At 36.5% G+C, this 22,712-nt stretch overlaps 1 protein-coding gene across 3 annotated transcripts in view; it reads left to right on the forward strand.

Moving 5' to 3' along the window:
* The window catches only part of ADGRL2 (adhesion G protein-coupled receptor L2), a 429,144-nt gene that overhangs the window by 242,895 nt on the left and 163,537 nt on the right, over positions 1 to 22,712 (forward strand). The window contains exon 1 of one of the 3 annotated variants that reach the window (XM_070405459.1): positions 568 to 1,286. The exons of the other annotated variants lie outside the window; for them this stretch is intronic. The gene's annotated coding sequence lies outside the window, so the exon portion shown is untranslated. Of the gene's footprint in view, positions 1 to 567; positions 1,287 to 22,712 lie in introns of those variants that run through there. 3 annotated transcript variants of the gene reach the window in all.

Here is a 22,712-nt window from a genome sequence, read left to right on the forward strand (position 1 = left end):
CGGCCGCCGGCTGCCTCCGGGGCGCGTTCCGCGGCCGTGTGTGCGCGCGTCCCCAGCCGCCGCCCGGACAGCCCTGCGGCCGCCCCGCCGGCGGAGCCGGGGCCGGTGAGTCCTCGGGCGGCTGCTCGGCCACCGCCACTCCAACAGCTCGAGCCCGTAAGTGTCCCCTGTCGCTCCCCTCCCCCTGCTCGGGCGCACGGCCGCCGCAGCTTCTCAAATGGAGTGGAAAATGGCCAGCGGGCGGCAATGAGTTAGAGATTGCTCCGCGTTTTGGACTTAGCTGCCTGCAATCTTCTTTGGAGTTCGCCTGGGCCCCCGGCTGGAAAAACCAGGAGGGAGAGGGGTGTCCTTTGCCGCTGTCCACGCTCATCTGTTTAGATGATTAGCCCAACTCCGGCGGGGGCGTGGAGGTGGGGGTGTGGGGAGAAGGCGGCGGCTGGAGGTGACTCCAGTTCAGACCTCGCCGCGAGTCTGTGTCAGGACTTCGCACTCCCCCGTCTCTCCCTCTCTCCCTCGCTCTCCCTCTCCCTCTCCCTCGCTCTCCGCTCACACACGCAGAGGTGCCGGAGCGAAATCGGGAGCTTCCTGGAGAATTCCTTGGGATTGTTGGGGGGCATCTCCACTCCGTGGCTGTGCGTGGCGTGTACCTCCCCGAACCTCCCCGCTCCCGCGAGCCCGAGTTCTCGCCTCCAGCCTTCCGCGGGGCAGCGGCCCCCGCTCAGCCTCGGCCCGGAGACCCGAAATGTGAGGAAGGGCCGCCGCTGTCGCGCCCCAGGCCGCAGGGTCGGCGCCGGGGATGCCCGTGGGGCCGGCGCGGACTGCGGGCTGACGGGCTTGGCCGGACCCACTGAGTTGGCCCCGCGCCGCCGGCGTCTGCCCACCCCTCCTGCGGCCGCCGCTCCGAGGGGACTCCCCAGGCTGCGCACCTCTGTCGGGCTTTTGCCTGCGCCACCCCTTGCGCTCTGATTCCCGATTTTTTTTTCTTCATTTTTTCCAAGGGAGCGCGCGGTCTGGGGGTGTGTGCGTGTGCGCCCAGGACCCCTCTCGCGAGTGGGCAACTGCGGGAAAATGTTGACCTAACCCCCGGCGTCGCCCGGCGCTGGCTGCTTGGTTGGAGGAGGCGGCGGCTGCGGCCGAGCAGGAGGGCACCCCGAGCCGCGGCGCTGCCTCCCGCGCGGACTCCCGGCCTCGGTCCTGGCCGGCCGGGGTCGCCGCTGCGCTCTGCGCCTCCCCGCGCGGCCCCCCGCGCCAGACGGCCCGCCCCCGGGGCGCGCTCGCAGACCGAGGTAAGAGCCGCAGCAAACGAACAATGTGCCTCTGTGCGTGCGGGGCTTGGGAGACCTGTTTGCTTTGCGCCTCCGGCCCGGGGGTGGATGCTGGAGGCACGGGCAGCCGCGGGGGAAGCGGGGCTCCGCGGTTTGTTTATGTTCCGCCGGCCGAGGGGGTGACCCGCGCTCGCTCGGGCGAGGCTCGCCCCCTCCCCCTGCTCCCCACCTCTTGCCCTCGGAAATCGATCCCCAGAACTCCCCATCCCGTCCAGCCTGCGGCTCCTTTTCTCGTGGATCTGTTAGAACGTTCTCGAGGCTTCAGTCTAGCTGCAGGGGCCGCGGGGGAGAGGGGAGGAGTAGGATCGCCTTGGACATAGTTTGATTTTCGGAAAGCTGGAGTCGGAAGGTTCCGTTCACCTCTTTTCACCGTGCGTCTGGGGAGGGGGGGTAGGAGGCGCGCCCTCGGCGGGGCCGCTCAGCTCGGGGTGCGAGGCCCTGTCTCCCACCCCACCCCACCCCACTCCGCCCGCCCGCCCGCCCGCAGACCCGTCTAGGGCTGGAAATGGAACGGGGCGTCCAGGCGCTGGGAGCGAGTTCCGTGGAAGTGGCCGGCGGGGGAGGACTGAGCTGAGTTGTTGCGGGTTGTTGTTTCTTCTTGTCGGCGGTTAGGTGGTGTGGAGAGGCGAGGATGACAGCAAAGCGCAGCCAGATGTGGCCGGCCGGCGCTGGGGCTGGCAACGATTAGGGGTGGCCTGGCGGGGCGGGAGGGTGGCGGGGCCGGGCACCCGCGAGTCCCGGGGAGGGCAGAGAGCCTCCCGGACCTGCAGTGAGAGGGCAGCAGCGGGCCGCGCTGGGCCTGTGGGTTCCTGGGATGGTGGCGCGACTGGGTGCCTCGGGCAGCCTGGTTGGTAGGAGGGGGTTCCCGGTGGGGAGCTGCGGGGAGAAAAAGGCGTGGGAGGAGCGCGAGGAAAGGGGAGACCCCCAGGCTAATCTAGCGCGGGCTCCTTGATTGGCTGGGGCGCCCGGACCCTCCGGTGGAGAGGTGAGGGCGAGCGGAGCGACCACAGCGCCCCGGCAGCGGGGAGGCGCGCCTGCAGGACTTCTCCGCTTGGGATCAGCAAAGTTTGTTCTTTGCTCCGAACGACGGGGCCGGGGTTAGGGGAAATCGTTGGAAGCTTTACTTTGTGCCATAGTGTCGCTGAGCGGAGACTAAGGAACGTATGTCTTGCTTGTATTTTTTTTTTTTTAAATCCTCTGTTCACGCTGTCCTCTAACAGCGCAGTTGGAGGGACAAGTGCTGCGGTGTCCGACTTCTTTCCCCATCTTCTGTGAGCTCCACCCCCCTCGTCTTTCCTCCTTCCCTGGCCCCCTTCTTCCCTTCTTCCTGATGCAAACTGTGTCGTCTCGGCTTCAGACCGAGGAAATGTTTTCCTCCTGTTTCTTGAAAGGTGTAGGCTGCCTAACAGCTTCTCCGAGCAGCCCGGGAGCGTCTGAGCCGCAGTCACCAACCATATGGTTCCCGTTACAAAGGCCAGGTTCGAAGGCGCTCTTCTCCCCGCCCCCACCCCAAATTCGTAAATTTTCTTCTGCAGCCTTTACCCTGTGTGCACTTCTCCCTCCTTTCCTTCCAGAGGCGTAGCTTTCACGGACGTGGTTCTTTCATTCATTTCCTTGTCAGTGTTTGTGTCTGGAACGGGCCCCACCGAGTGTGCTCTGCTCAGTTCGAGTTGCACAAGGAAGAAAAGTCATATCCATTTGGTAAAGAATTTGCCTGTTGAGATGTCTCTTACTAAATCAGGTTTGATCTTGGGCGAACCTTCAAAGATGGGCACGAAGGAGGCAATATATATCCATAGCAGAAAAATAGATTGGGTTGTGTGATGTCTTTGGCAACATTCCAGGTTGTGATGGGACTCTTGACCTAGGTTAAAGGTAACTTTGTAACTTCAGATTCAGCATCTTTCTAATTCTTGAGAAACCCTTTAGAGAGAAAATCTACTTCTGTTCAGGTGTGTTAGGGAACTTTTTGTTGGAACTTTTCTCCACCCTCCAATAAATTTATGCATGATAGAGAGAATACTGCAGAACAAACGTTCTGTTGTTTAGTTTCTTCAGACATTCCGATTCTCTTCTTTTGTTGCTTGCCTCTAAAAAGAGGTGCCATTTCACATCATTCTGCACAAATTGTTTGAATTAATGCAAGTGTGAATTCTTACCGTTTGAAGGGGACTATTAGCATATCAAAGGTTTCTTAGCTTCAGCTCAATTGAGAAAACTTCAGCCTGTCTTCCATTTGCTTCCAAGGGAGGCCCAAAGGGCAATGAGAATTGTAAAGGGTAAAAATAGGGAGGTGGATTCAGGCTGTGTTTCTGAACTTTTACTGTTTTGTAATTATGTGAGTGAAAAACATTGTCTATTGCTATGGAGTCCTTGCAAATGGCAAGACAATTATTTTCTATTGATAAATGGTTTGTTCCTAGAAAAAGAGTGACCTTTTATTTTATGATAGTCACTGTTGCCTGTCTTTTGGGGTCCCTTCAGTGGAGGAGAAAGCTTTTCCTCTAACTTAATACTTTTCTAGGGCCTACACTTTGTTATATTAATAAAACGGGGAGAGAAAGGCTTTTCATGAGTCTATAAAATAATAGAAATCTTGTGATAAAAGCACACTCATTTGTCACCCAGAAAAGTCTATTTTTAATGCACTTGTTAAATTAATAGGAAAAAAATCAGTGGACTATTAAAACTCAACATGAACTTTGTTAATGAAACTTCTATTGCAAGTGTAAGTTTGAAAGGATGCTAAGTGATAATCAGATTTTTTGTGAATGATATTTTAAATAGAGAATTGTTTGATTATTGTTGCGTCTCAAGTTTTGCATTTTATCAGACAGCAAATGCTAGCATTCAGATTGCAGTTGGTTTATTTTTCTTAATATTTATAGTGCATTCGCTAATACTTTCTTACATTTGCGAAAAGATTCATTCTTTGAATTTCTTTTAACAAGTCAGTATCCATCTGTGAGTGAAGAAACAAGTAAGAACAAGTACTTGGGTCATTTGGGTCATTTTATGGTGAGCAGATGTGTCAAGAGAGAACTTTTTTCTTCAACTCTCTGGGAAGTATTGGTTTTATTTATTTAGGTTAAGATTTACTAAAGCCTAGTTTAAGATGAAAATGAATCTCAAGGAAGGTTAAAAAATTTTAGGTTCATATTTTTTATAGTTTTACCTTGGATGGTTGGTTAATTTGAACGTGAATTGATATCCTGTAATTGGAGGAGGGTTTTCTTTTTTAAAAAATTATCGTTCAGAACTCTTGTTTTTATCTTAATAGTGAAAATTAACATTAATAAACAGCTTTGAAGTAAAAAATATTAATTGCCTAACATTTTTGGGCTTCAGTTTAATAGGATGATATTTTTTTCAGATTAAGATGAGGTGGGTTTTTTGTTTGTTTTTTAGTGGCATTCAAATTGTACATCGTTAACCTGAAATCATCTTATAGTGGTTTATTTATCTGATCCCTTCAGTTGTCTAAGTAGTACTTTCGAGGAAAAAAAAAATCATACATTGATGTAATTGCTATTATTGGACTCAAGTTGCTGTTTAACTAGTTTGCTTCGAGTGCAGAGTGCTATAAAGAAAACACATCCATCAGAGCTATTAGTAATAATCTAAAAATAGTCTTGAAAAAATTGCTCTTCATTTTACATGATGATGATCCTAAATTCAAAAAATCTCTAAAGGTGTAAAATGTAGGGAAAAGAAGACTTTTCAACATTTAGGTGACAAAATTGGACTACTTAGAGAAAAATTAATGTGTTGTAGAAGCTCTCCAGCTGTCATTTTCAATCACTGTGGGTTACTATGTGTTGGCAACAGAAAACGAATTTAGAAATGCAGATAGCTCTGGGAGCAGGTAGTTGGGGAAATCAGAATATTGAATCATGTGGGGTAGAATAAACCAATTATTTCAAGTTTTGACTTGAGAATTTCCAATAAATTTATTTTTTTTCCAGGCTTTTGACTCTGCTTTATTAATGGACTAACATCAAAGCATACAACAAAACTTCCAAGTGTTATAAAAACTAATAAAAACATACAGATCGCACATGTAGTACTGCAAGTCTTAATTTAAGGCAAGCAGTTGGAGTTTTTATTGCTGCAATTTTCACAATCAGCAGAAACGTTAACACCAAGCTTCTGGGCGGTTCCTTTCTTAAAATTAGCAAGAGGAGAGCTTTAAAGCTAAAGCTTACTGAGGTTTAGATCTCTGTTTGATCATTATTGGAGCTTTCTGTGTTTTATTTAAATATTTAACGTAATATTTAATGTCTTAATATAGGAATATGTGAGCTAAGATTGAGATTTTTGGGGGGATGATCAGGAGGTAATTAGAAAGCTGTACACCATAGAAATAAATTGTTATTGCTCTATTTTCTATCAAAATATTTATTTGACCTGACTTTAGTAAAATAAATGATCAAATAACAATTTATTGACAGGTGTAGTATGAGATGAAGAGATTATTACAATTTATTCTAAGGTATGGGCTAAATACACTTGTATCTATCTACCTGAGAGAAGTCTGTTTTCAGTTTAATAAGAATCCATACCACTTGCCAAATAGCTGATATTTAAGAGCACAGACCAATTGTAGTTAGATTAGGAATGAAATACAGTTTTGGAAACTTGAAGAATTTAGTGTAATAGGATTGCTATTTTTCTAAAAAAAAGTTTCTTCGAAGACTGTCCACTTTGCCTCTTGATATTCACTGTATCTGATTTTGTGTCTTGAAGGAAAGGTACACGTTTAACATCTGTCTGCTTTTCTGCAGAAAAGGCTCAAATAGAATTAAAGTGGAATTATTTCCAAGCTAGTACATTTTAGAAATAAAATGCATGATTACAAAAAACCCTGTTCATTTAGTTCTTGCAAAAATGCCTAGTTAAAAACTGCACAAATTGATAATTTGGATCGTGGGTTAAAAATAGCAACTTTACCTGCTAGACCTGAAAAGGACTTGAAATCCATTTATGTTTTGGTTATATCAGTTCTGAAGATAATTTGTCTAAATATTAGTTCACATTACCGGAATAGATAACTGTTTTGTAACTATTTTCAAGAAAGATTAAAACATTTCCATTTTAAAGGCAGATTAAAACCATAGTTAACTTATCTTACATAACTCTAATTAGTCTATAGCTCCACCCAAATATTCATCTCTTCAAATAATTCTTGATTAAAGGTAGAAAGGTTGAAAAGTATTTAATCACATAGATTACTGTAATTAGACTTGTTGTTAGCAGAAAAATTGACTGTTTTCTGAAATCCTTTTACTACTTAGGATTGGTCAGGTAGTAATTATTATTATTTTTTAATGCTTTACGAAAAAGATTAAGAAAATTGGTCATTTAACCTATAAATAGTTAACTATTGGAATTAGGGAAATAGAATTCTAAAATAATGTCATTTTTCTTGACCTAGTGTGATAATTTTTAAAGGAGTAACTGTAACTAGGGTGTGTAATTCTTAAATTTTATTTAAGGCTTCAGTGTGGTATTTTGAGTTTAGTATAAAAATATATTATGAACCATGAAAGTCTCTTAATGCTATTTTATGTAAATAGGTATATTTTTGTAAGTGGATCATTGTGTCATAAAAAAAGGGCCTAATCATCCAAAAATACTTAAAAAGTCTGCTTAGATCATTTATCTGATAGACTAAGTGTAGGCAATAATTTGCAGATACTTCCCAATATGTTCTTATCCAACGATTTTAAAAAGCTATTTCTTAGGAAAAGAAAACTTCCATATTTTGCAAATAAAAATTATCTTTAAAAAAAGTTAGATTGAATGAAGGAACCAAGCTTAACACCTGCAAGCAAAGTGCAACTTATAGCAAAATGCTATTGATTGCTTTGGAAGCACAAAGCAAGTTTAATTACAATTTGTTTAATTACAACAAAAATGCAGTTTTATGAAGTAATATAGTTTGTCTTCGAAGAGGATTTTATGCGTTGTGTGGTGGTAAGTAAAATCCCATCACAGTTGTATAAATTTGTTCAATTACCAGAACGGCTAAAAGAAAAAAAAATCAATTTAAGTTGAAATGCAACAGAAATTAGATTACCTTGGTTGTAAGAACTTGCCAGCAGTGTTTAAATAGCTTAATAATATCAAAAGTTACCATGTTTCACAGTGTAAGGATATTGGCACCTGTTTTAATATACGTACATCTTGTATACTTGGTGGCTTTAGTTATGTGAACATTCTTTCTGCTTTTCAATTTTTGATTTTATGGAAGCTATTACATGACGTATAAGGTACTATTTCCACTTGCACATTCTCATTTGTTTGGGAGGTTTTTTTTGTTTTTTTTTAGTAGTTGCTTTTCTGGATTTCTGTAATTTGTCATCAGTTAATAGTTCAGATCAGTGTAGTAAAATATCAGCTGTGATTTTTATGAATCAATAGAAACCTAGTCCATCAGTAGGGATAGCTAGGTTATCAGCAACAGAAACAGAAATATTTACTATTGACCCTCGAAATATAGGGGACTGTAAATCTTAGATTCCTGTGGAAGTAAGGTGGCATGGGATTGATCATACCAGATAGCTGGGCACCTGTTTTACGACCTACACCTTGATTCATTCTGGCACCCAGATTTCCTGAAGTGCAGAGCAGGCACAGCTACTGTTCACAGCCACTCGGCTGTTTTTAGGTCATGAAGTCAACTTCCTGGAATTTCTGGGGGAAACCAGTTGAAAAGGGAGGACAAATGTCACTTTAAATAGAGATGTTTAAGTCAGATTTCTGCCTGAGGGTAAAATTTAGGTCTCTTTTAGCCCGGATGTAATGTCTCCCTCTACAGAGCACAGCATTAATCACTACCTGACAAGAAATCGTATGCTGAGCAAAACGGGCCCTTGTTGGTTTTGTCATTGATTTTTTCCCCCAATCTGTGAGGAGCACATTAAAAACATTAAAATTCACACAGGGATTATACTTTAATCTCTGAATTTCAGAATTGAAATTTAGTTGCCTTAAAAGAAGTCCACTTAAAGCTGTAAAATCTTTAGTCACTTTTTTTTTTAATTTAAAGCTTAGATTCAGTACCTTAATAAAAATAGAATAATTTTCTAATATTAAAAAAAACCCAAAACAGGCATGTTAAGCAGAAGTTAACTTCTTGAAATACTGACTAAATCTTAATTCTCTTTTAAGATGCATTAAGCAATTTCTGTTTTTTTTTTATCTGATAGTAAAGAAACATAATAAATTATTAGTTCTTAGCCATGAGAGATGCGAGAAGTTGAAAAGATGTTTAACCTCAGACGCAGATCAATTCAAACCTATTTTGTAGGACAAAATCAGATATAACCCTGTATCTTTTTCTGAAAGAAAAAGAAGATCTTTAGCCATTGTAGTAGTGAACAAGAATGAACCGTGAGGTTCCTAATTTAAAAAAAAGGGTTTAGTTTTGCTCTTTTAATTATTAGATAATGCTCTTTAACTCCTTTCTTGGTCAAATTATATGTATACACACGTGTACAAACAGAAATGTGCAATTTATGTTCTTTCCCTTTGTATATATCAATACTTAATTGACAGTTATTGGCTAAAAATGAGTGCAAATGAAAGCCTAAAATGTGAAGTATGTGTAAGATCTGTTTTTAAGCTGATTTTGCAAATGATATGATTCATTTAATCTCTATTTTGTTCTCAAGGATATTTCCTGCCTTTGGAACATGAAATGCTTGTTCTATCCACACTTTGCATCATTTTGTAGGTATTTTTACATCGGTCCACACCTCAAACTGATTGTTGCTCTGGACTTAGGACAGAATAATCTACTGTCAAAAGTGGTTCTTGGCTGCCGGGGCAGGCTTTGGACAATGCCTTTGACCTTGCTTTGGACAATGCTTTCTCTCCTGGAAGATAGTAAATAGTGTCTATCTATAGAGACAGCGAAAGAGAATTCTCTCTGTTTTGTTTATGAGTTCTAATTTTAATAATTTATCCTTAAAATTAAATACTTTGGCACCAGTAAGCCATATAATGGATGAGTCAGTACAAGATTTTAGATATAATCTTTAGTTAATATATTTGTTTTATGTAGATTATATTTACTTAATCAGTTCTCGATTAATATATATATATATATATATATATATATATATATATATATCAGTTTCCATGTCTTTACTTTGAAGCATAGTATTTCCATTTGGAATTAGTTCTTTACTTCACTGGAACCGTCCACTCAGAAATTTTATTCCTCTGAATTAAATGCCTACCATTTTTTCCCTATTTATTACTGTGGTTATTGATTAGAAGTTACAGAACACATTTTTTATATAGTATTTTATTCACTCGTTTGTGTTTTTAATCTCAATATGCTCATGGTGTGTTTTAATTCTTAATATTTCGGCTTTCCTGTAGTTAACATCCAAGACAGTTGGGGAAACAATAATTTTGGTGGTGATGTAAGGTTATATTTGTAGACCAGTGATTGTACATATTTTGATATAATTTGACAAAAGCTTAATGTATGTCTTTTTTTCCATTTTTGAAAAGATAGACCTATTACTAAAACACCTTAATTTGCTTCATATGCATCAACAAATAAAATTTATACTAAAATTATGATGTCCTAGTCATTTTCACTTTTACTAAGGATATTTAGCCATTTTTGTCCTTTTCAAGGTTCTGTTTGTCATGAGAAAGATACTATTTGGATTTTAGGTGCTTCCTCTTTATAGAGCTGTATAGGCGAATTATAGGAACATTGCCACCTTACCCCCTTCTTTTTTCTGCTGCAAATGCTGTGTGTAGTACCCATAGCCTTGATGGAAGCCACTCTTCATATTGTTACTGGTTTTAAACTAGATCTAGGGCCTCATTATTTAAAAATAGAAGTGAAACAAAATTTCTCCCTTAAGCAAAAAACTCACTAAGAACAATGCTTGTTATTAAGTTGCCTTTTCTCTTAACTTTGTTTTCTTTAAGTAGGAAAAAACGTAACTGATATCTCTGTGTGGTATTTCTGTATGTTTTAGCATGACAATTAGCATTAATTTTCACTTGGTTAATAAGGATATTAGTGTGTTTTTTTAAACCTCTTTTTACCTGTCAATTCGGTTCATTTAAGGGTAAGTCAAACTGAATTTGCCTTAAATTTCCGCAAGTGGGAAATCTTAAGAGTGGCATCAAACATTGTTCAGCAACAAATTTTTGGTTACACATTGGCTCCAAACCTTGGAACCATTCTTAACAATGTTTATACCCACCTCCCCCCCGCCCCCCCCCTTTTGGCAGAGATGCACCTTGTATCTGTTATCTGGGGAAGGGCATAGGGAGGAGAGTGCGAAAACAGAAATCTAAAACAGACTCTGAAAAAATGTTATGGTGGACCAAAGAACATTTTGCAAACCAAATCAATTTTTCTTTTTCTTTTTTGTATTGAATTAGTTCACACGTTGCAGTCAGATGATGCATCAGATAAAGGGGTTGGGCAGCACTGTTTTGGGTGGCCTGTCATTTTAGACTGCTGCTGTTGTAAGCCAGGCAATGTTTTCTTTTCCTTGAAATACACCTGGTGAGAGTAGCTCTTGGGTGACTGAAAAGTTTGTGTATTCTGCCTGCTCAAGCTGCATTCTTAACCAAGATGAAGGACAGGAATAATCATCTTGAGCCACAGATTTTCAGGAGCGGGTATTTTAATCAGATAATTGGTAAGGAGGCGGTAACAATGCTAGGTAAGAGTATTTTTGTACAACAGTGACCTGCAACTTTATGCAGAGAACTGCCTACATGTTTGGAATATTTTTGCTAACCTTGTTATTACCTGCAGAGGGAGCTTGTATATGACATAAAATAATTAAGGCAGTATAAATTGGTAATATCTCATTTGAATATTACGTTTTATTAACATACTTCTTATTTTTGTTTTGAGAAAAATTATTCTAAGAAAAGTCAAGCATTTGGGGATTAGTCAATTATAGTGATATCCAACATACCAAATGCTAGGTATTCATAATTTCCTGTATTCACAAATTAATAGATGTGGTTTTTACTTTTTTCTTAATTAGTAAAAAGAACTGGAAATATAAGGGAGATAATCAGATTAATTTTGAGATTCTGCCTTTTGTTCTTTTTTAATGATTAACTAAAGCTTTAGGAGGATGGTTGCAGAAACATGTCTTGTTTAAATATCTAATAATTGTGATAAGACAGATCCAAATTTTAAAGATAATTTTCCAGATTATGAAAAATACTATAAAATGATCGCTAAACAGTAAGTAGTAAATTATATTCCTCTACATTTAATTAATAGGTCAAATTATATGAGTTGCTTATGTTCTTTTCTAAAAATAAAAACGATCACTTTAGATTAATGGCTTTTATACTAATAATGGACTAATCAGTGCAGTGACGCTTAAACAGGGAAACTACCGGTAAGGACAATATTAAATAGTTTAGAAAACTGCTGACTAACTTGGAAAAAAATGAATGCAAGAAAGATACTACTTATAATAGCTGAATTCTATTTATGAATGCCATGTCAACTAAATTTCTAAGAAATTATAAGCTGTATACTCAGAAATACTTGAGAATTTTGTCATAAGTGTTTTGATAATCAGGGAGATAAAAGCCTTTAGGGATATTTGAATCTTTTTAGTGAGCAAATGTTTTCCCTTTGCGTGCATATACTTAATTGTGCTGGGAAACTTAAGGATAGACTATATTAAATTCTAATAAAAATGAATCTTTTTATTTTTACATTTTGGTATAGTAACGTCATTTCAGAAATTGCTTGTTGGGGGAAAAAAAGAAAATAAAAGGTTTTCCATCTATGCATCTATGAAAATAGATGTAGTAGTTCATTTTTTCCTTAGTTTACCAAGGAATGATATGACAAATAAAACCATTGTTTTGTATTTTAAGAGGCTTTGTTTCTTAATGAAATTTATTCTTGTGGACTTATTATTTTATTAGCTAATCTATGCTAATGGGAAAGTCAGATTGATATTGTTGCACAGAATGACCCCTAAATAAGGACACTTGTGTAATAAAGAGATTTATGGTACTGGCATGGGCTTTTATATAAATATTACCCTCTCAACAGGGTCATGTATTATCTTAACAGTCTATGCAGCATTTATGCAGAGCATTTCCATATCAGCATAAGAATGCTTGCAACAGCAATTACACTTCAATAGGATTATGATGGTATGTTTCACAAAAGTATATAAATGCTCCTTTTCCATAAAAGTGATAGGCACCTGTACTGCCAACTTAACTTCATTACCTTAATATGATAAGAAGAGATTTTTATCATTGGTGCTACATATAAAAGGCACCAGAAAATGGAATCCAGCCTTATAGTTCATTACCCTTTTTCCTCAAATACCACACCTCCCTTCACAGTGAGGTAAGGGTTACTAGAGAATTCATTCCAGAATAATGTGACTTGAGGAACAGTAACTGTCACGTAGTTAGAGAATTCATTCCAGGGAAATCATTACTTGAGGAGGAACTGTCACATAGTGCATAACTTCTGTGAGGTTATTGGGAAGGCACAGTGAGGGTAAGTTCTACTTGTTCTCTCTTAAATTTAAAGGTAGACAGCTGAGTGGTTGGTAAAACTGAGATCTGAATTCATTGCAAAGAAAATGTGTTATTGAAAAGTTAATTAAATTATTGTTGTGAAAGTATTGTTATTAATTTGGGGATATTTATAACAAAGAAGTTATTGGCAATTGCTTTTTAGTTTAAAATAATCCTGACTTTGTAAGTTATCAAAGAAATTTTATTGGATATTCTTCAATTAAAAAATGTGAATTATGATATATCTGATCACTTGTATAGATGTTAAGAGTAAAATACATATGCATTCGTTCCTGCATTTGAGCAGATTTTTTAAAAATGCTATATTATGAGTAGGATATAAAATGAATAAGATTTCTTTAGATAAGGGTAATATGTGTTATGAATATAGATTTGAAATAATATTTTTAATATAAATTTTATAAAAATGAAGTTCCTATTTAAAAAATATATTTTATACTCTTTGAACCAAGAGTCAGATATTTTAACATGTTCACATTTTAAATGAGAGTTAACAAAACATGTAACTAAAAAACATTTTAAAAATACCAGGATTTAAAAACTAATGTTAATTATAAAAATAGATAAATAGTATTAGGGGAGCTTTTTTTTTTTCTCTTTATGTGTTTCAAAGACATTCCTATATGTCTTTTTGACTTCTTTAAACTAAAACCTAACAAAGGTTTAAAAAGACTCCTTTTTTATGTACGTTTTAGTATGATATTGTGGCATTCACATGATGGTAGTACATTTAGTTCCAAGCTGCACTGAAGAGTGAATAAATTTCTGTTTGTTTTAAAAAAGAATAAATTATAAGCTATCACAAATTTTCTCTATAATTTACATATAACTGTATTACCTTTATATAAAAGCAAATACCATAACTCAGAAATATCTGAAATTGAAACTAAAAATACTGCTGCTTTCTATGTATGGATAATTTTATCCCATATTTGTATGGTTTCTATATTTTAATATAAATATGATTAGTAACACTGCTTTTTTGGATTTCTATTTAAGAAGGGAAAAAATTATTAAATTTTTGTGCAATGTTTTTTAAGAATTTAATTCTTGTTAAATCAGATTATTGATTTAAAACTCATTTTTTGTTTGTTTTTTTAACTATATTTTATTGATTTCAGAGAAAAAAGGAGAGGCGGAGAGACAGAAACATCAATGATCAGAATCATTGGTTAGCTGCCTCCTGCACAACCCACGTTGGGGATTGAACCTGCAACCCAGGCATGTGCCCTGATCAGGAGTCACCATGGCCTTCTGGTTCATAGGTTGACGCTCAACCACTAAGCCATGCTGGCCGGGCAAAAAGCATTTTTGTTTAGACCAAATATAAGTCAAAGTAGAGTGGTAGTTGTTATTACTTGTATCAGAGGCCCTAAATCAAAAGTTAGCTTAGGTTCAAGTTAGTTTAGTCCAGCATTTTACTACTGGTCAGAGCATCATAACAGATGTTTTATCTCTTAGTAGTAATTACTGACCTGCAGTAGTTATTGGCAAATGCAAATATTAATACCTGGACATTTGAAATTATTTGAATTATACTTCAAGAAAATTTGTTTTAGTTCTTTGCCATATGGGATTCAGATAAGAGCTGCAAAAAATTAAGGTATTTAAGAATATATTCTAAAAGCACTTTTCTGTCTTTGTGTTCTTTGTAAGAATTTGGGGTTGATCATGCTTGTAAAATACTTTGTAAAATTATAGTGACAGAATTATCTTGAACTTGCTGATTAAACATGACTTTGCCTGTTTTAATGCAGATATTAATCTTTCACACCTCCATGTGTTTTTTATTTTTCACTAATTTCCTTATATTGTGTTACTAATATGTTAGGAAGTCAATAAATTCTCCCGACATTTCAGCCTAGGAAACTATAATTGGCTTCATCAAAAGAGATTACATCTTTTAAAACAATTATTAATCTGTTAATAATATTGTGTGAGTAAAGAATCCAGGAACAAATCGTATCTTAGAATTCACATTTTCTAAAGTTACACTTTTCAAAAACATTTAGAATTAATTCTTAATAGTTTAAGAATATTCCTAAAAAAATTGGAGAATAAGAATTAGAGCTCGTTAGAACAATACTAAATTGAATAGCCTGTAATATAACTATTGCTTAAGTATCTTAAAGATATTGATAACCCTGTAGATTACACATACTGATAGCTCATTTCTCTATATTGCCTGTTAATTCTGTGAAAACCAAGAGGATCAAATTCACAAGGTTGCAATTAAATCACAATGTTAACTTTTAATTGAAAATAAACTAAAATAAAGCTTTAATTTGTTGGCTTACTGTATTTAAACTGATTTTACCTGTTTACAAAGAATGCCATCCCAAACTCATGTATTTATAAAATTGATAATATCAGATGCTTTTTGAGGTTCTTAACACCTTTTCAGTATCTTTAAGTTGTTTTAATATTTTTGGTATGTCTTCTGATAGAATGTTTTAATGATTTGAAGTTACTCATTTCTGAATTGCTGACTGAGGCCTTATTTCTCTTTTTTTTTTTTTTAAAAGAATTAAGTCACATTTTTTATTTTACTTATTAACTAAGCTGCTGTTTGACTTCCTAAAAAGAGCCAATATATAAATTTAAGGATTAGTATTGATGTATAGGTTTTTCATTGAGTGTGCAGTTATATGGTGGTGGTCTTCAGAGTGTTTCTATATGACCTAATATATATTATTATCCCTCCATAATTTAAAAAAGGGATATTTGCCATACCTTCATGTTTGGCATTATTCAACTCTTATAGAAGGTATTTTTAATGTTTAGCTTAACAATCAATTATTCATCTTAATGTGGGTGATCTTTTTGTACTTGCATACTCTTATTTAACCTAAAACCCAGAAACTTTATTTCATGTACTTTTTTTCTCAAGTAAAATATAGGAGTTTTTCATTGAAACATCTTAAATGACAGATTGAGGAACGTATGTATACTGCTATCCTATAATTAAATTTGTGCTATGAATAAAATGATTTTTAGAAGAAAAAGCTAGTTTGTTTATAAAAATACATGGGCAACTACATAGCACAATTTATGCCTGTGATTGGCCTGTCATCCTACTTGATTTAGATTTGTTTCAATGAAAATATGGTAAGGCAAATATATGTATTAGTTCTTGGCCGGGATTCATTATCTTGATTTCAGTTTTCTGACTGAAAATTAGGTTCTGTTACCTAAACTTGTAAATATTGTATTATATGTAAGACTTAAGAATCTATTGATTTTCTCTCCTTATCTCCTTTTCTGTTAGAATCTAAAACTTAAACTTTTTAATTTGTTGACATTAATTTCTCTTTATTGCATAAAAGATAGTTTAAAAAAGTACAAAGTACTAGTATATGCAACCATGTATAAGGATTGGCTTGTACATAGGGAAATATAACATGTATTAATACATATAATAATTAATTGAAGCTGTTGGAAAGTCAAACTAAAACTATTAGGAAGGATTCCAGGAAATAGCATATAAACTTGGCTAGTTACATTTTTTATTAACACTGCTTATAAAGGTTAACTTTGGAGAGTATCACAACTATACTATGAATTTTTAAAGCTCTGCTTAATCTGTTTGAACATTAATTCCTTATTAAAGCTTCAATATTTCATCATTTTAATATGCAGTCAGAAAATGATGAAACTTAAGTGTTTAATATCCAGGTTAAAATATTTTTAAATTACCTGTCATGCTGGTATAGAAACAGCTTTAAAGATAGCACTTCCATTGCAAGATTTATGGATAAATTGAAAAATATTTTAACAAACAATTCAGTGGAAATTAGAAGCTCTCTATCTTTAGTAGTAAACTTTATACGCACTTTAAGTTTTATTGATTCTACAAAAACATAGCGGATAAAGAATTGAACAATAAATCTAGAACAGCACAGTTTTGGGTTTAAAAATATGTATATATATTATAAATCTTAAAAATTGAAAGTTCTTAGTTCTAAATATAATAATCAGAATTTTGTATTTGTCTTTCATAACATAGTGCAAATAACTATTGGCGTATTTGGTTGTATAGCTAAAAGGCAGAGGTTTCCATCTTTGGATTTAACTTATATTCAAGTTTGTATTAATCTAGCTGAAACTCCTTAAGCCAACTTTCTTTTATTGGGAATTTATAAGGTACAACTTAGACCAAAAAGATGTATTTGAATGAATTAAATCTCAATTTTTGGCAGCCTTGTCACCTTTCTATGTTGGGCAACTTAGTGTTTTCTTAAGGCGAAAAGTTAACCACCAAGGCAGAGCGATTCAGTTTTTACCATTATCCTGCATCTCATTCCCAGTTTGAATAAATTAAACTGTATTAAGGTGCATGGTACAGGAGAATTTTTACTATGTAAAAGAATTTTTTGAGAGTCCAATTAAATTAAAAGTCATACCCAAATTATCTTTTGAAAAATCTGTTATTTCATATGTGGGTATGTTCTCTTAAAGTACATTATGTTTCTGTAGTTCAGAGCAGCCATTCCCAACCATGTCACATATGTCTAAGTGACAGGTGAGGGCTTGGATGCACTTTACTAATTCACAGTATTTATATGCTTTGAGTTTTACTTTCATGCTGTTACTTTTTGGTTTCCTACAATGCCACAAAAGGTTATTATGGCAGCACAGGTGGTTTTTAAAAAGTGACAGAACTTTCAGCACCAAGTTTGCCCAAAATTGCCAGACCAAAAAAGTATGTACTTGCTTGCATTGGTCCTAAAGTCTGTATTTTCATAAAAATATATTTTATTGATTTTTTTACAGAGAGGAAGGGAGAGGGATAGAGAGTTAGAAACATCGATGAGAGAGAAACATCGATCAGCTGCCCCCTACACACTCCCTACTGGGGATGTGCCCGCAACCAAGGTACATGCCCTTGGCCAGCATCGAACCTGGGACCCTTGAGTCCGCAGGCTGAAACTCTATCCACTGAGCCAAACCGGTTAGGGCTAAAGTCTGTATTAAATATTGATTGTGTTTTACGCTTCACAAGAATAGTTTTATCTATAAGCACAGTTCCTGTAGTTGTTCATAACTTCTGGGCTTTCATTCTAGTCATTTTAGATTAACAGCCATTTATTAAGGCCCTCCCTGGAGAAATGTACTGTCTAGGGACTCTGCTTTCTAGGTATTTATAATCTCATGGGGGAACAGACATATCCACAAATAATTTTAATATAAGGGGTACTATAATATGCCATGAACTGTAGAGGAAGGGCTGTGGAAATATAGGGTCGGTGGGATGAATTCAAACGAGTAATATGGAAAAAAGAGACCCCATTTATGTAGACATGAAAGCAGAGGAGAATTTTGTCAGATAAAGGCTTTTTGAGGAGGAAGACAGGACAGAGGTAAAGACACTGGAAAACAAAGGCAAAAAGGGGGTGTCTTAAGAGAATGTATGCAAGGTAGGAATTGCACAGGAAGTGGAAGGAGATGAAACTGGTATTTCTGTGCGAATCACTTTGGGACATGATAGTAAAGAGCCTAATCTCCTAAGATTATATTTTAATAACTAGGCCATAAAAGATGTTTATTGAGAAAGTGTTATATTTAATTCCTCACTCTTAAGGTGGTGTAGCCAATGAACTGGAGTGGGGAAATTCTGGAGGGAATAGAAACCTAGTTATGAGGCCTGGATGACAGTCTAGGTGAGAGGCTATGGCAGTAAACAGGTGGGAAGGTTTTATTACAATGATGGGATAGGATTTAGTGATTGATTGAATGTGGGCTAGAGAAGAGCTAGGAATGAAAGCCTAGGTTCCAGAAAAGTCATTCATTCCTGCCATTTATTTGTCTGTTTGATAGCATGGGAGAAGGAGGGAATGAGCCTATTTTTCTGACAATACTTTGAGGTGCATGCATTACACCAAAAGAAGACCAGCTGCACCCAAAATTGCTTCACGTATACTTTGCAATGTGGTATTTGTGAAAAAAATATAATTTTGCTCCCTTTATAGATATTTCTGAAAATATTCTGCATATGTTTAAATGGCCTGTTTTTTCAAGTGAAAAAATGTATTATGTGGGTTTAAGATTATATGACTTAGGTTTTTGGTTTGTTTATTTGTATTTTATCTGAAGTCTCTATAGGATAAGCAAGACTATAAATGTCAGTTACTATAATCTGGGTAGAGAGAAATCTTTATTTTTTTGTGGAAGACTACCTTTGTCACGATTAGGCCTTTTGAGATATTTTATTTGTTCAGGATCATTTTAGTAACATTCTTAGTAGCTCTTGAACCAACTAATTTGATATTCTTAGGTTTCCTTAGAGACCAGCTTGCCTCTTTTCGGAAAGCTTAGGAGTTTCTGTGCCATCAAAGACTAAAAAAAATTGCAATTTATGGTGGCTTTCTCTCTTGTTATCATGAATTTATATATTTATTCTGTTGGTATATAGGAAATTTCCCAGCTACATATTGTTCATTATAAGAATAATGAAATCATTTTTTCAATAGCTTTTCAGTTCTTTAGACTCAGCAATAACTTTTGGGTATTATAGCTGATCTTTTGTATCTAGTTAATTATGGGTGACAAGGCTGAAGAACAACTAAAAGCCCCTATCAGCACCTATCACCTACGCTGATTAACTCAGAGCAGGCTCTCAGTATATTTTTAAATAAGCAGTTATTGTTGGTAATAAAGATTACAATAACTTTTGCTAGAATCCAACCAATTTCAGATTCCTCTCGTAGATGCAGGAATGATAAAGGTAATAAATAAAAGAGTTAGTACTGGTATTTCTGTGCTAATCCAAAAGTATTCTTGCTTCCATATAATAGAGAAAATTTGTGTGATGTAGTTATCATACTGCTTAATAGAGCTTAATAGAAAGTTCTCAGTAAATGCTTATTATTATCATTGATGTGGATTACATTTGGTTCACATTGTTTTACATATTTAAGCGGAACATGTCGTTGGGCATATCCATTTTCAATCTAGACAGTTTCATTTTTTCTCTAATTTTTGTATGGGTATTCTTCCTCCTGTTCTCAATTATGCTAAGGGTTTTCTATTTTTTTTTTTTATTACATGGTTTTCTAGTATTGTTGCTATCTCTTTTAGATGATAAAGCAGTGACTGATGTAACTGGCCTTTGTCAGAATGGATGCTCTGATATTGAAAACAGGAAGCGTTGATGTGTACCCAATCACCAGAAACTATCAGCACTTTTTGCTTCCACTTATACTATGTGATCAAGTAAAAAGGATTGTTTTCCTTTTATAATATGATGCCTGAGTGAATTACCATAAGGAAGGCATGCAAGTAGGATTCATTTTTCTTTGTAGTTCCTCTCCCTCACCTACAATCACAACTTCGTATCCTTGTTCCCAAGTCATCCCAAAGAACAGGATCCTCTCATGTATTGCCAGCTTTAAAAGGAGGTAGTTGACGAAACTGTCAGCACATGCCCTGGTATGAAGGCTGACTTCTTTTTTCTCCTGGTGGCTCAGTCATGCTGCAGGCATAGATTAGCATAAGGTAATCAACATGAAATAAAGGGAGAGTATCTAAATGTGGCTATTGATACTGTAGTGCTGATTTTACTTTATTTAGTTGGTTAAGGAAACCATGAAAATACAGTAGAAATGTTTAAAGACATATATCGTATGATCTCACTAATATATGGAATCTAATGAGCAGAGTAAACTGACAAACAAAATAGAACCGGAGGCATGGATACATGGAACAGACTGACAGCTGTCAGAGGGGGAGGGAGGTGGAGGTACTTGATATAAGAAGGTGAAAACATTAGCCAAAGGACATATATATATAGCCCCTGGATACAGACAAGAGTGTGATAAAGGCCAGAGGGGTGGGGACTGGATGGAGGTGGACAAAGTGAAGAAAAGTGGGGGACATTTGTAATAGTGTCAACAATTAAAAAAACACCAATTAAAAATACTTTTTAATGGTCATAAGAAAAATGTGTAAAGAAGAGTTTCGATAAAAGATTTTAACAAATACATGGTGTAACCATTTAGTCACTTAGCCAATTGAAACAATAACATTTAATATCTCATATAAACTTTTAGCAAAGGTGGCACAAAATCCGAGACCTTTTCTGGTATGCAAGGAGCCATTCTTCAGTGGTAATTAGATATCACACGTGGATTATCTTTACCTTTATTTAAGAAATGATAGTTTTCTTCGGGAGGCGAAGGTGGTTATTTGCCTTCTAAAATGTCTTTTAGCGACATACTGAAATGTGATTAAAATCTCATTGTGTTCTTGCATTCACAGTGGAAGACTACTGTAAATTGCATTGTATGAAACTGAACAGTAACTATGGCTTGATTTAAAGTATTAATAAAATCTAAATCTGTACATTCTAGCTTTAGGATTTCAAGATTTTAATTTAGTGAAATGCCAGAACATTTTCTTGCATTTAGTTTGACAGGTGTTATGTGCAAAGTGTGTATTCCTAAATTAGGAGAGACATATATATCATACCATTTACAGAGTCTAATTATTAAAACCTGTTAAATTTCATACTTAATATTCAGATATCTTTCTGCAAACAAGCTGCTTAGTCTTATTGTCAATGTTCTTTAATTCGTATATCAAACTTGATTAAGTTGCAAATGCTGGTCTGAGGAAAGGTGGAGTTAGGATTTTGAAGTGGCCGTGATTTTCCAACAGCCTCAGTAAGTCATAAATGCTAAAAAAGAAAAAAAAAAGCATCAAACTAATGTCCCATGCATTATATTATAGGCAATACCAGATGGTTGAAGTTTAGCCCCCAGTGTGAAATTTACTTTTTTTTTTCATAATAGAGGTGAGACCTAAGCCCAAGATTAGCATTGGAGTGCTAATGTCAGTCCCATAATTTTGGAGAAGAAAAGAAGTGTGGATTTTAATTTTTTACTCTTTGTTCTGAATGGTGATAAAAGTGTATTGTACCCGCATGTTACTCTCTATTTAAAAATTTTCACTTTTAGGAGGAATTATACTATCGGAAATAGTATCTTCACAAATTCAGAATATTGCTAGGAAGATGTGTGGATGTGGAAACCTACCCTGGCAAAAATCTTTGCTATAGGTGGTGAACACTCAATATAATATACAGATGGTGTGTTAGGTAGAATTGTACTCCTGAAACCTATATAACATTATTAACCAATGTTGCCCTAATAAACTCAATAAAAATATCTTGAATTTTTAGTGTACTTTGAAAATAAATGTCAATTTCTCTTTAATCAGTTTTCCCAATCCTGTTTTTATTTAAAAGCAAATTTATTAGGTTTATAGTTTTGTATAATTTCACATTTTGTAATACTTTAAAACATCTTACATTATTTTCAATTATAAATTTTTTTGCAGACAGTATTAAATTTTCAAGTATTTGGAAGCAAAACTTGGGTTGCAGGCTCATTTTCTCCACTAACTGTGGATGGACCCTTTCATTTCCTCACTCTTATAATGAGGAGGCTCAGTGGTTTTTGAAACTCTCTCTTGAGGGTGATATTTTTGACTTCTATAAATAATAAAATGATAATGTATTTTATGCCAAACTGATAAACTTTCTGAAAAAGTCATTTTTATTTTGTGTTTTAAATTGGCATTCCTCAATATTTAATCAAACACTTGATTAAGAAATAGTCCCAAATAAGGAAACAAAATCTGTGCAAGTCTTATTTTAGGAGATCTCTAAGTTTGTTCCAGTTTTAAAAAAAACGATGTTTCAGTTTTACACGTCAGTTTCTCAATTCTGTTCACTGTACCCTTCCCATTATTCTTGTTGGTTACTTTGCATAGTTCAGCTTATTCATTCACCCCTTCTTCTCTCTGCTC

This window comes from Myotis yumanensis, unplaced genomic scaffold (assembly GCF_028538775.1).
Source record: "Myotis yumanensis isolate MYYU_CA2020_CCGP unplaced genomic scaffold, mMyoYum1.0.hap1 SCAF_2, whole genome shotgun sequence".
Taxonomy (NCBI): domain Eukaryota; kingdom Metazoa; phylum Chordata; class Mammalia; order Chiroptera; family Vespertilionidae; genus Myotis; species Myotis yumanensis.